We start from the raw sequence: 12,826 nt of genomic DNA, 5'->3' as shown, positions 1-12,826 counted from the left end.
GCCCGGGTGCCGGCGGGCAGCGCGGGGCTGCTCACACACGCGGTCGGGCTCGGGGCTGAGCGTCCCCGTCGCTCCGTGTCTGAGGCACCTTCTGAGCGTCTCCGAAATGAAGAGGGTTGGCTTTGCCTCCGGGAAGCAAGCTCACCTGCTCCTCCGATCACTTTCCTAAGTCTAACCAACCGGGTTGGTTCCTCATAGGGTTTGCATGTGAGAAGGACTTCAACTCTCAAAGAAAAATGGTCTGTTTCATTTCACATGCTTCTATAGCTTCGGGTCACCTACCTGGTCTGGAAAACCGGCCTCCTGCAGCTTTTCCATTCCCAGGTGGGGTCCAGAAGGACACAGAGCAGGGCAGGTGCTCCAGGAGGTCGGGTCTCATTTAAAGCACTGCTATTGTAGCAGCACAGTTGCTTTATGCACGTAAGCATACACCCAGTGTGTATTTGTAAAATACTCTGTGAATTAGAAGATCTAGATTAGAATATCTAGTACAGGTACATGGAAGTGCAAAGTAGAGTTATTCTACTAGAAAACGATACATCAAGATTTATGAGCAGGATCATGTATAATGAAGTCTAATTTGTAAAGATGGATTCCTCTGTCACATCCTACAGCATTGTTAGGAGTTTGGTGACCTTGCCTAGGGCACTGTGACATGCTGTATTGTATAATACAGAGGTAAATGATGCAGGTTTTCTGACGCTGCCCACAGCACATTAGTTGTTATGTACATACAATTAAAGTAATATATAAAAATTGCATAGCAGTTTTTTTGAAAAATTTATCTAAACTGGATAGCTTCAATAATGAAGTACTAAAACGAGTAATTTTGTAATATTATGGTTAACCAAAATACTAAACTTTTAATGTTTTGATTTTCTTTTAATTCCCTTATTCTTATATTGATAGCAGAAGCCAGCAGACATTCAGCAAGGATACTGTTGGCTATTTTTTTCTTTTTTGGTCAAAGACAACTATTGCTTGATTGAGCAAAGAACCTGGGCAGGCTGCCATGATACTGTAGCCAACTTCTTGAAGCAACTGGGTATTAAAATTGATGGAGTCAAAACTTTTTATTTAAGGTGGATAGAATACTAATGTCCTGGGTTTATGCACTGCCATAATTTAAGTGCTATTCATAATACTCTGGTAAGACACTGGTACACTTGCCATTTAATTAAATTACTTATCTGACGACATAATGAAATGTGTACAAATGTCTGTTGATGCCAGATATGTCCTCTTGTTCTATTGCTTTTCTGTCTCTGGCATTTTTGTCCTTGTTTTTAGATTTGTTTGTTGTGTTGACCTGCGTAGCTGCAGTGTATATTCCTTGGCCTCTTCTTCCAACTTTTGTTAATGAGAAGGCAGGAAATTTAAGCTGCCTTAAATTTCAATGTATCAACTATTTTCTGGTTGCCAGCCCTGCTTCTTCCCCATTGCAATAGATCTGATCCCAACCAGGTAGATAGTTGAACAAGTTCCGTCTTTTTCCTCAAAGCTGGCATTGTAGTTCAGCTCTGACTGACAGAGCAGCAGTGTAACTGGTAACCAGTGTTCAAAATCAATGCTCAAAACAAAATGCAATTTTAATCATTAGTGTGCTGTCATATTCCAACTGTCAAGCCAAATAAAAACTTGTGATTAAATCCTTGCTATGATGACACATTTGCTGGCACTTACTAGTGCCTAGTAGGTGTCCTCTTCGTTACTCTTTTGGTTTGCTTTAGTCTTTTATCTATTTGTTAAGAGTCAGGACACCAGTTGCCCAAGATACACCTGTAAAGAAAGCAAGCACATTTTTGTAACTCATTAAAATGATATAACCCTTAGGGTTGGATGAGGTGTTGGGAATTCTCCAGTATAGCCTCCAGCTCAGAGCAGGATCAGCACTGGGAGCAGAGCAGGTTGCTCAGGGCTTTCCACAGTGCTCCTTGGGAAGAGTTTCTGCCCTGGCATCCAGGCTGGAGCAAAGGGCAGCAGGACACTGTTGGGCATCAGGGATGTGAGCTGGAGAAAGGAGCTGAATCCTGTCTAGAGCAAGGAGAGGGCTGAATTTTGACTCAGGTGCTCCCAAAGAGGCAGGGAGCATGGCTGTGTTGCTGTGGAAAAGTAGGTTGTGCATAAAAAGACTGCTACAGTGTGCTCCTTCCTTCCTTCTCTCCCTCATCTTTTACAGCAGAGGTGATGAGCAGCAGCCTGGCTCCTGGCATGCTCCTGGACAGGGCTGCTCCGTACTGTCTCTTATTCAGGACAGATTTGTTTTGCCCAGCAGCTCTTAGTCACTTTTTCTGATTCACTGACTGGGATTTGTTTTTCAAACAATGGGTGTACCCTCTACAGTGCCAAAAATTGCACCCTCAGGGTTTTTTTGTGCTTTTTGTAAGTTTTGCAGAGGTACTTTACACTGTTTCCACTATGCTTATGGTTTAATTTGGAATTGACAAACTGAATGGGAAATGTACCAAAATTTTAACTCCCTGTGGGAGCCTATTCACCTGAAAGGTTGTTTAAAATACTTTTGGTTTAATGTAATCCTGAACTACTTTGCCATTATTGAAAACCATTGTTTAAGGAATTTGACTTAGGTATTTAGCTGATCCTCCTGCAGTGATCACCTAAAGTAATTCTGAGATCCCTGTTCAAATCATGATCACCTGTTACAGTAAAACACAAGTTGCAGTTCTTACATTCCTTGAATGTAAGGGGAAAGTACCACCTTCTATCTGGCATTCTTTCAGTTACTATACACTAAAATAAAATTAAATTATAATTTAGTTTTTAAATTCAGTACTTTGAAGTCAGGAAACACCAGAGTTAAGGATCCCTGTGTCTGTATTGCACAGCCCCCTCATAGGGTAGGATTGTCGTGACTGGCATGACTGACTGACATGATCACCTCATCCTTTTTGTTGCTCACAGTTTTTCAGCCTCATTTACTGCAGAAAGTGATGATCCCTGTTGCTGAATCTCTTAACTTAGAGCCTTCTGTACTGCAGCTTTCTGAAATACTGGACTAAGCACAGAATTATAAATTCCCTCAGGTGTTCATGAGCCTGGTGCTTGCATATGTCATGCCATTAATGTTTCAGTTGTTCCTAGTTGTTACTTGTTCCCATTTTACAGATAGAAGCAAGAGGCAAAGTGAGACTGAACCCCAGGAATATTAACTCTTGAGAGTTAGAACTTGAATTATCTACTTTAGTATTCAAATTATGACTCTCAGTAGCTGCTGTTGCACAACATTTTGAGCAAATCAGCATTTGGGGTCTAACTGTACTGCACTGGGGGAATGAATAATTTGCAGTTTCTGGTGGTCTGGTCAGATTTTCTTTCAAGTGACTTGGTGTAAAATAAAGAATGGAAGGTGCTCTGTCACAGGGGCAAGACTTACTTGTCATAGTGTCAGAAACCTGGGGTTTTCTGTCTCCCTCCTGCATGAGCTTCAGTAGGGCTGATACATGACCATACCCCATCATCAGATAGGATCCTTGGAAAGTGCATGTGCAGATGAAGATGAGACTTTGTCTTACTACCTAGTAGAAAGAGGGCTGAGTTAGAATTTAGCAGATTACTTCAATTTTGAGACTTACTAAAGTTTGCAAAATAAATTTTTTGATCATAGCATTCTTCTGATAAGAGAAAGCTTTGCTTCTAGTTCATGAAGTTCAGCTTTTAGCTGTTATTTAGCAATCTACACAGATTGCTGTCAGGATTTCTTCTCTGTAAGGCTGCCTCCACTGTGTCTGTGGCATAGATACACCCTCAGTCTTTCTGACAAATCTCTTCTCACCTGAGCTTCATGTCTCACAATCCTTTGTATGTTCTGTGTTCTCTAAGAGATTAAATCCCTACTTGATCTCCTCTAGCTCTTCTGGTACAAAATTTCTCTCATCTCTCCATTGACATCGTCTCCGCTGCCTGCTGCAATTGCCCTGTCAGACAGGGCACCCTTGAGCACTGTTCCAACTCATACTCAGCCACAGAGCTCTCCAGAAGCAACTGCCTAGGGTGGTTTGGGGGACCAGTTTCAGATGCTCCCACTCTTTATTTTGGCTTGGCTGTGCTTTGAGTAAAAGGAATTTGGGATCAAGTTTTCCACCACACCTCCAGTGGTTTGCTCAGACTGACATTTCAAACTGTTTTAACTTGTCCAATTTTGGACAGATATTTCAGCCACCAGTGCTAAACTGACTCTTGAACTTCCCCTGTGAGGTTGCAGGGCTTTTTTCCAAAGGATGAAGCACTTAATATCTCAAATGAAGTAGAATGAAAATGTTTGGTGGGACAACATATCATGGACTAATTTTTTTCTTAGAAATTTATTACCTGAAGCTGCAAAACTGAAACAGGAATGAGGCAGGCTTGTGAGTAAAAGAAAATCACTAAGAAGTCTAAAGAAGCCAAAATTAACACCTTTAAATGGAAAGGTTCAAAAGTCCTACTCTTAGGTGTCCTTAACTGTTCAGGAGGACCTTATAAATTGATTAGCAGCTACAAGTGTCTCTTCAAATATGACTGAAATACATTGATATCAGAGATGAAACTGCACATTATCGGTTGTAAGTAGAAAATGGAGAATAATTTGCCCAGCAGAAAGTAACTGTCACATTCAGCATGTGGCAAAGATGACAAAGCAATGCACCCGCTCCTCTCGAAAGTCATTTGTGGTTGGTTTGTGGGTTACTGTGGTTTTATTGGGTGCAAATGAATAAGCCTAAGTTTGTAATTGCACCTCAGGCAGCTTGGTGCTCCTTGGCACCTGCTGATCTCTTGATCTTGGGGAATACAGAAATGAAAAGTGGGTTTTAAAAAACTAAAACTAGTGGTCACAACCAGAACGGTGTGAATTTTAGCAGTTTTCTGTCATGCCAGTATGGAGACAAGAGCAGCTGTTTCTGCAGCCTAATTAAAGAACCATCAAATCTATAGCTTTCTCATAGTTTTTCGTTTTCATTTAAAATGAAAAATTTTCAAGAACTTGTTTATGAAGTTTTTATTCTGCAAAGCTGAAGTTTATTTAGGAGTGAAGTCACTGGAAACGCCAAAGGAAATTCATTTACCAGGCTTCCAGGTCCTCTGAGAACCCCTGAGCAAAGGCAGGTGTCCCAGTATGGGACCAACATTGAGTCTGCTGCATCTTGGTATTATTACATAAGTGAAATTTATTCTGAATTAAGACCTTTGTGCAAATGTAGCAGATTAATCTACCTTAAAGCCACTCATGAAACAAGTGGATTTTTTTAAATAAAATAATTTTAGAAGATCAGTTTTAATTAAGGAGTGTGGGAGATGCATGTGTGAAAAATGTGGTATTTGGTAGGGCATACTTTTATGTTCTATTTTAAAATCATGCACATAACATTTTTAGAAAGCAAAGTAGAGATGTTGCAGTCTGTGTCCCCACCAGTGCACTGGAGAGTACAAGATACTGATTCTCATGTATGTTGATAAGATGTATGTGTGTAAATTCCTCCCTAACCCAGCCCCATCAGTGGGAAAAGAGTGTCCTTTGTCAAGGAGAAAAGTTATGAAAGACATTCTTTATTCATGATGGAGTGCTTTAGGGAAGAAAGAAAGTGACTTATGAGTGATTCATTTGGCCAGGCATGCCAGGAAATTTTCTGCTCTCAGTCCTAAAGAAAATGTAGTAGCCAAAAAAGTAGTCATTGATCTCATAAATTAAATTAATTGTGCCGTATATTCTCTATTAATGTGAGTAGGGTTTTTTGATTATTTTAATTAAAGTCTGAAGAGGCTTTTCTTTGCACCTGTGTTTTATGGGTTATGTCAATATCCTGTAAGTTCCATCTCCTTCCCCAGGCACTCCTTGAAGGCCAGTGGTTTGAATCTGAAAAGGGGGCAGTGGTGGCAAAATACCACCATTGTTAGTTCTGGTGCTGCCAGGCTCTCATGACCCTCAGCAACAAGAAGTTAATTCCAGAAGTACAATTACAAAAATACCAATATGCTTGACCTGCCAAGTATTTCTGTATCAGCATGAGACTGTGAAAGGGGGGGGGGGGGGTGATGGAGGACTCCCCACTGTCTCAAAATCCAGAGAAAAATGTATTTTTCTCATACTTGTTCCTGTGGCTCTGCTGCAATTTGCCATGTAAGATTTGGAGTGATCATGGAGAGGTTCTTAGGATGACAACAGCATTCATCTTCTGGTTTTACATTTAATACACAGATTTTGTATTTGAATGGGTACTGCTTTCATCAGAGAGAGTTGTATCAGTGATTATTTTCCTAAAAGAAATTCAATTTTGATTACTTAATTTCCTGACAGTAAGAGATACCAATCTCAGCTGATAAAATGGGGAATCAGTGCTGGCAATAGAACTGGATACCATTTGAATCAGTCAGTTTCTATTTGAAAGATTTAAAAAATGTTCTTGACAGGTCTCCCTCTTCCTGGAGCTTGTCTGTCCACAGATTTCAGTGACACATTAATCTTTAGAAAATACACTTCTTTTTCCTAGAGAGTTATTACATCAGTCCTTTTTGTAGTACAGTTTTTTGTTTGGTTTGGGTTTTGATTTGTTTTTGTTGGGTTTTTGGGGTTTGGTTTTTTTTCCTACTGTCTTTCTGTGGTTCCTTGAGCATTCACAAGGTTCTTTCAGTTCTCAGTAAACAAATATTTCTTTGCACATATACGTGGCCTCAGCTCATTCCATCTGCAGAGGCTTATATGTGACAAGAAAAAGGCTGCTGCCTTGTCAGTTCTCTACACTGTGACTTCATGGAGTATTCCTGTAAACACTGTACTTATCCTGATGTTTGCAGACCAAATATTGGAAACAGTTCATAGTATATAACACAATACTGTTTAAGTTCATGTACGTTTAGATAGGTGCAGTTTTTGGTGCTCATATTTTTCTAAGATATATGGGAGCTTATGTAGACTGCTAAAAATACTTAATTTATTTGTCTGACATTGAACAGTGATGATGCTTTTACATTCCGAGATTGCTCCTGTATATCAGTCTTGGCATATTAAATAATGTATCCTCTCAGTTATTTCCTACTAGGTGTTTTTGTATTTATTCATATGACTGCAATCCTATAGGCTGCTTCCATATCCCTGTGCAAATGACTTTATATATAATAATAACTATGCCAGAACATTTATATGGAACATTTATATCCACAATAAACTTTCAGCTGCCTAGTGAACATCAATAGTCTACTGGTGGCTGGCCAGCAAATTCTGAAATGTGCAGGAAGGCACCGGAGACTGGACTCCTATTCATCTGCTTTCTCAGCTACAGTAGGATGTGGTGTTTAGTTTCAGGAATCAGGAAGTCCCAATTCTGAATTTTGTCTTTCTGCTTTAATGAAAAAAACCCTTCGAAATGTCTGATATTGTCATATTTCTAGGGATTCTGAGAACTTAGATGATTTAACAGTTTGATTTTGTACAATACTTGCCAGGCATTGACCTTGTTTCACAGCAGTGCTTTGACTCACATTTGTCTTCTTATATTTTGTACTTCTTGGATTTCTTGAGAGACAGATGTTCTTTATTGCTCTTCCTTATTTCTTTGCTTTTTCTGTCATACCATGGCCAAATCTTGTGCTGCTATATATCATAACTCCTTTAAAAATCATCTTCTTGAGTTGCAATTTATTGAGAAAACCAGCTTTCACTTTTACTTAAGCACATTTGCCTAGCAAATTTAAAAAGAAAATGTGAACTTCAGAGTATGAAGAGCCAAGAAAAAACTTCATTTTGTAAAATGTCAGTTTCAAGCTAACCTAATGATTTTAAAGAAGTGGTGCTTGTCTTGTGATTCTTGAAAATTTGGGTTGGGAATATTATTTTCAATTAATTAAGAATTTGTGATATTTTCTTTTGATTATTACAGGCTTAAAAATATGACAGGGTAGAAGGCTGACTGACATTAGGGCGTTCACAAGAGAAGTGCATTTCTGTAGCTCCTTTGCACATCCTGTTTACAGTTAAAAAAGGAAAATATTTTGACAGACCAACCTGGTGCACCTTGTACTGCCAATAAGCAAAGGCTGAATGCACACAGATACATGTGCAGCCAACAGCTATGCTCCAAGAAGGGATCGGGAACACCCGGAATCCATTGCCCAGGTTCCATAAAACACCAGGCTTCAACAGTCAATGGAATTACCTTACAAGCCATCCATTTCACGTGAAACACTCTGCCTGTCATTCCAGTAGAGGGCAGTAATTTACATACAGTAATGTCCATTAGTGTGCGAACCCTTCCTGCGTCACTCAGCATCAGACACAACAGCTGGCTTTATTAAGGTAGTGCAATATTCAAGGCATCCTCTGTCCTCCGGGGTAGAGTGCCACCCAGGAGCCTCACTTCCTGAGCTTTTGCAGCAGGACCCCTAGCAATGTAGAAGTAGAAAAGAAAGAAATAGAAGAATTAAAGAATAAGATGCTTTCACCTAGCATGGTGATCAAAACTAAACATATTCTGCTGTATATAATCACCAGAGTGAATTGCATTTCAACGGACCATTTCATAGAGATACTGATTTCTTTCTTTGTTGCTGTTGAACAGTAAGTATATAGAAAAGATTTTCTATAAAACCTTTTTTACAGAAATCATTTTTACAGATCCAGCAACATGCTAGAGTACAATGGAAGAGAAGGCACTTGAACTTATTAATGTTGGTTTTCTTTAAGCTGTAAGAATTTGATTCATAATCTATTTCAAAACGCTATGAATTAAACCATAGTTGTTTCTTTACCAGCAGGAAAAGTTCATTAACTTCAAAATAGCTTGCTTCATTTTATAAATACTTCACAAATTTTACTTGTCACAGATGTAAAATAATGTGGGGATAATTAATTTCTTCTGTTGCCTGAGCTACATGAATGGCACTGGTGCTTCAATAAACCAAGGAATTTTTTATGGGGAGGACTGGTTTTCCAGGCCATGATGATGCAGAAGGGCACTGAACCTTCACAGGTCATTTAATGCAGAACCACTTTAAAAGACAGCCACAAAAGTAGAGTATTGGTTTTGTTATAGAAAGAATTTAAAGGGATATTGCCTCAGATAGTAGCATAGTTCAAATGTACCTTAGATCATGTGTGGGTCTGTCTGAATTTGAGCAAAAATTAGTTTGAAATGTCTTTGTGTATGGTCTTCTGTTGCTGCAATTTATGAAGAAATGTAGGGTAGCTGCATAGGATAAGGGTAAGGTAGCTGCATAAGGATAGCTTAAGAGAATGGTGAAAGAGATAAATCAAAACCAAAGTTAGAAATGTAACTACTCTCAGTCAAAATACAGAAAAATTACACACAGCATTACAAAAAAGGGTTCCTAAAGATTTAGGAACCTCCTGCATTGGTTCATAGCTTGGACTTCTCTAAAGTGTGTTGCATACCTGTGTAAATTTGTGTTGGATTCATTGCATGAAGGAATGAGGACTAAGCATTTGTCCTAACCTTTAGATTATTTTGGATGTGCCTCTTATTCCTCTGCTAAATACACCTGTGTTTTCCCATCCCTGTCCCTTTCACCCTGATCTAAATGGCATGCTCTTCCACAGCTTAAACAGAAACATGCTGTAGTTAATGATTTAAGTCTGAGTCGTTTATGTGTCAGATGGCTGCTGAAATGATATGCAAATGGCATCTCATGGTCATGCTCATTTTAAGAGGTGTCTTTAACATAAGTACAGATTTTTATTGAAATAAATCAATTTTACAAGGAGATTTCAGCCACTGGATTTATAGTAAGAAAGAAACTTTTTATTTATTACATTAGAAAGACCACAGCTGGGAATGTACCCATTAATAGACACAAACAGATGGATTCTGACAAGTCTGTGAACTATTCACACTCTTTTTTAGCAAATATTTTGCTACAATCCCAACTTGCAAATGTTACTTCAGAAACAAATATGTAACCATCTATCTCAAAGCGCAAAACTAAAGAGTAACATTAAAATATTGTAATTTCATTATGCATATGATACTCATTTGAAAGTTAGGAAGTAGTGTTTAAAAACACTCCCAAAAGATTGCCTTGGTTCAATAAAAGTTTTAAATTATAAATAAAGAATCATTTAGACTAGAAAAGACCTTTAAGATCATCAAGTCCAAGCATTAACCCAGCACTGCCAAGTCCACCACTAAACCATGTCCCTCAGTGCCACCAACACATCTTTTTAATACCTCCAGAGATAGTGACTCCACTACTTCCCTGGGCAGCCTCCTGCCTAACAACCCTGTTGGTGAAGAAATTTTTCCTAATACCCAATCTAAAACTCCCCTAGTGTGTTTTGAGGCTGTTCTCTCTTGTTCTATCACTTGGAAGAGGAGTCCAATCCCCATCTTACTACATCCTCCTTTCAGGTAGTTGTGGAGAGTGGTAAGATCTCCCCTGAGCCTCCTTTTCTCCAGGCTGAGCACCCCCAGCTCCCTCAGCTGCTCGTCATAGGCCTTGCACTCCAGACCCTTCCCCTGCTCTGTCTCCCTTCGCTGGACACACTCCAGCCCCTCAATGTCCTTCTTGTAGTGAGGTGCCCAGAACTGGATACAGGATTGGAGGTGTGGCCTCACCAGTGCTGAGTATGCGGGCACAAACACTCCTGGCCATTGGCCTTCTTGGCCACCTGGGCACGTTCTGGATCATGTCCTGCTGCTGTTTTCCAGCACCCCCAGGTCCTTTTCCACCAGGCAACTTCCCAGCCACTCTGCCCCCAGCCTGTATTGCTGCATGGGGTTGTTGTGACCCGAGTGCAGGGCACTGCCCTTCTCCTTGTTGAACCTCACACAACTGGCCTCAGCCCTTCAACCCATTCTGTCCAGATCCCTCTGCAGAGCCTTCCTGCCCTCCAGAAGATCAACACTCCCACCCAGCTTGGCCTCACCTGCAACTGACTGAGGGTGCACTCAATCCCCTTGCCCACATGGTCAATAAAGATATTAAGAACTGGCCCCAATACTAAGCCCTGGAGAGCACCACTGGTGACCAGGCACCAGCTGGATGGGGCTCCATTCTCCACCACTCTCTGGGGCCAGACATCCAGCCAGTTTTTTATCCAGCAAAGAGTGCACTTGTCCAAGCCATAAGCAGCCAGTGTTTCTAGAAGAACGCTGTGGGAAAAGGTTTGAAAGGCTTTACTGAAGTCCAGGTAGACATCATCCACAGCCTTTCCCACATCTGCTAAGTGGGTCACCTTGTTACAGAAGGTGATCAGGCTGGTCAAGCAGAACCTGCCTTTCACAAACACCTCCTGGCTGGGCCTGATCCCCTGGTGATCCTGCACATGCCACATGACAGCACTCAAGAGGGTCTGCTCCATGACCTTCCCTGACACCGAGGTAGAACTGTAGTTCCCTGGATCCTCCTTCTGACCTTTTAAATGGGTGTCACATTGGCTAATTTCCAGTCAACTGGGACCTACCCACTTGGCCAGAGTTGCTGGTAAATGATGGAAAGTGATTCGGTGAGAACTTTGGGCTCAGTACTTTTGTGTGGATGCTATCCGGTCCCATAGACTTGGGTGTATCTAAGTGGTTCCTGACCATTTCCCCTGGGATTATGAGGGCTTTATTCTGCTCCCTGTCCCAGTCTTTCAGTTTAGGGAGCTCAGTACTCCATGAACAACTGGTTTTACTCTTTAATACCTGAGGCAAAGAAGGGATTAAGTACTGCAGCCTTTTCCTCATCCTTTGTCACTATGTTTTTCCCTGAATACAATAAAAGATAGAGAGACCAGTGGTCTTCAATGTCTTCATAAAGAGCTTGGATGCTGAACTTGAAGGTTGTTGTAGTGCGTTTTCTTTGTTTGGCAGGTTCACTGCTTAATTTGTGGTTTTATTCCCTGTTTAATTTGTAGTTTTGTAATCCCCCTGTATTGTCCTCTCCCTGTCTTTGGAGCGGCATAGGCTCCTCATTTTTTATCTTGTGTTTCTAAAATTAGACCTACTCCCTCATTGTTATTCAGTTCAGCTAGGTGTCAATCTTTCTGTCACCCAGCCATGCCCTACCAAGTTTTATTCCCCAGCCTTTGCAGTTGTCAACCCCTCCTATCCCTGCCCTTTTTCCCCAGAATCCTCCTTGCTTCCCCCCCCCACCCCCCCCACTGAGTGTCAATCCTCTCCCGAAACTGCCGTCTCTTCTGGAAAATTCCCTGTCTATCCTGTGTCTTTTAGAGCCCTATTGGTTTACCCAAGTTATGTCCCTCCCTATTGCTCCCTTATTGGTTCAAGTGTAAAATGTCCCTCCTTCAACCCCTCCCCAACCATGCTCCTATTAGTTCGATACCCTAAACCCTTCCTCCCGAGTGAAGTTATAAAAGCTCTTGTTGGCCCCAAGTCTTGGTCTTGGGTGCTGGCCATGCAATAAAGTCACCCCAGCTTCACCCCAAGACCCGTGCTGCTGCCTTTTTGTTCCTGCGCCGAACCACTGCTGGTAGCTGGGATTGGCGGAGCTTGTGAGGGGGGATCTGTCGTGCCCCCGTTGTCATCGTCACCTGGCCAGGGCATGGTCAGCACCTCGGCAGAAGGTATACTATGTTTGCTGATGATGCTAAACTGGGAGGAGTTGTTGACTTCCTCAAAGGCAGAGGCCTTGCCAAGGTATTTTGATAGAGGGCTGGGCAATCACCAACAGTATGAAGTTTAATAATGGCAGGTGCCAGATTCTTTCGTTCCCAGATGTCTGGTGAGCAGAAGTCTCCCATGAGAGCAAGGACTAGTGATTGTGAGACTTTTCTCAGCTGCTTACAGAATATTTTGTTTGACTCTTCATCCTGTTTGGGTGGTCTACAGCAGAGTCCCACTAGGATATCTGCCTTCTTGGTCTTCTCCCTGATTCT

At 41.2% G+C, this 12,826-nt stretch overlaps 1 protein-coding gene across 4 annotated transcripts in view; it reads left to right on the top strand.

Moving 5' to 3' along the window:
• The window catches only part of STARD13 (StAR related lipid transfer domain containing 13), a 288,208-nt gene that overhangs the window by 146,712 nt on the left and 128,670 nt on the right, over positions 1-12,826 (top strand). The gene's annotated exons all lie outside the window — the stretch shown is intronic.

The sequence above is a fragment of the Haemorhous mexicanus genome, chromosome 2 (assembly GCF_027477595.1).
Source record: "Haemorhous mexicanus isolate bHaeMex1 chromosome 2, bHaeMex1.pri, whole genome shotgun sequence".
Taxonomy (NCBI): Eukaryota; Metazoa; Chordata; class Aves; order Passeriformes; family Fringillidae; genus Haemorhous; species Haemorhous mexicanus.
This window is presented reverse-complemented; position numbering and strand designations above follow the sequence as displayed.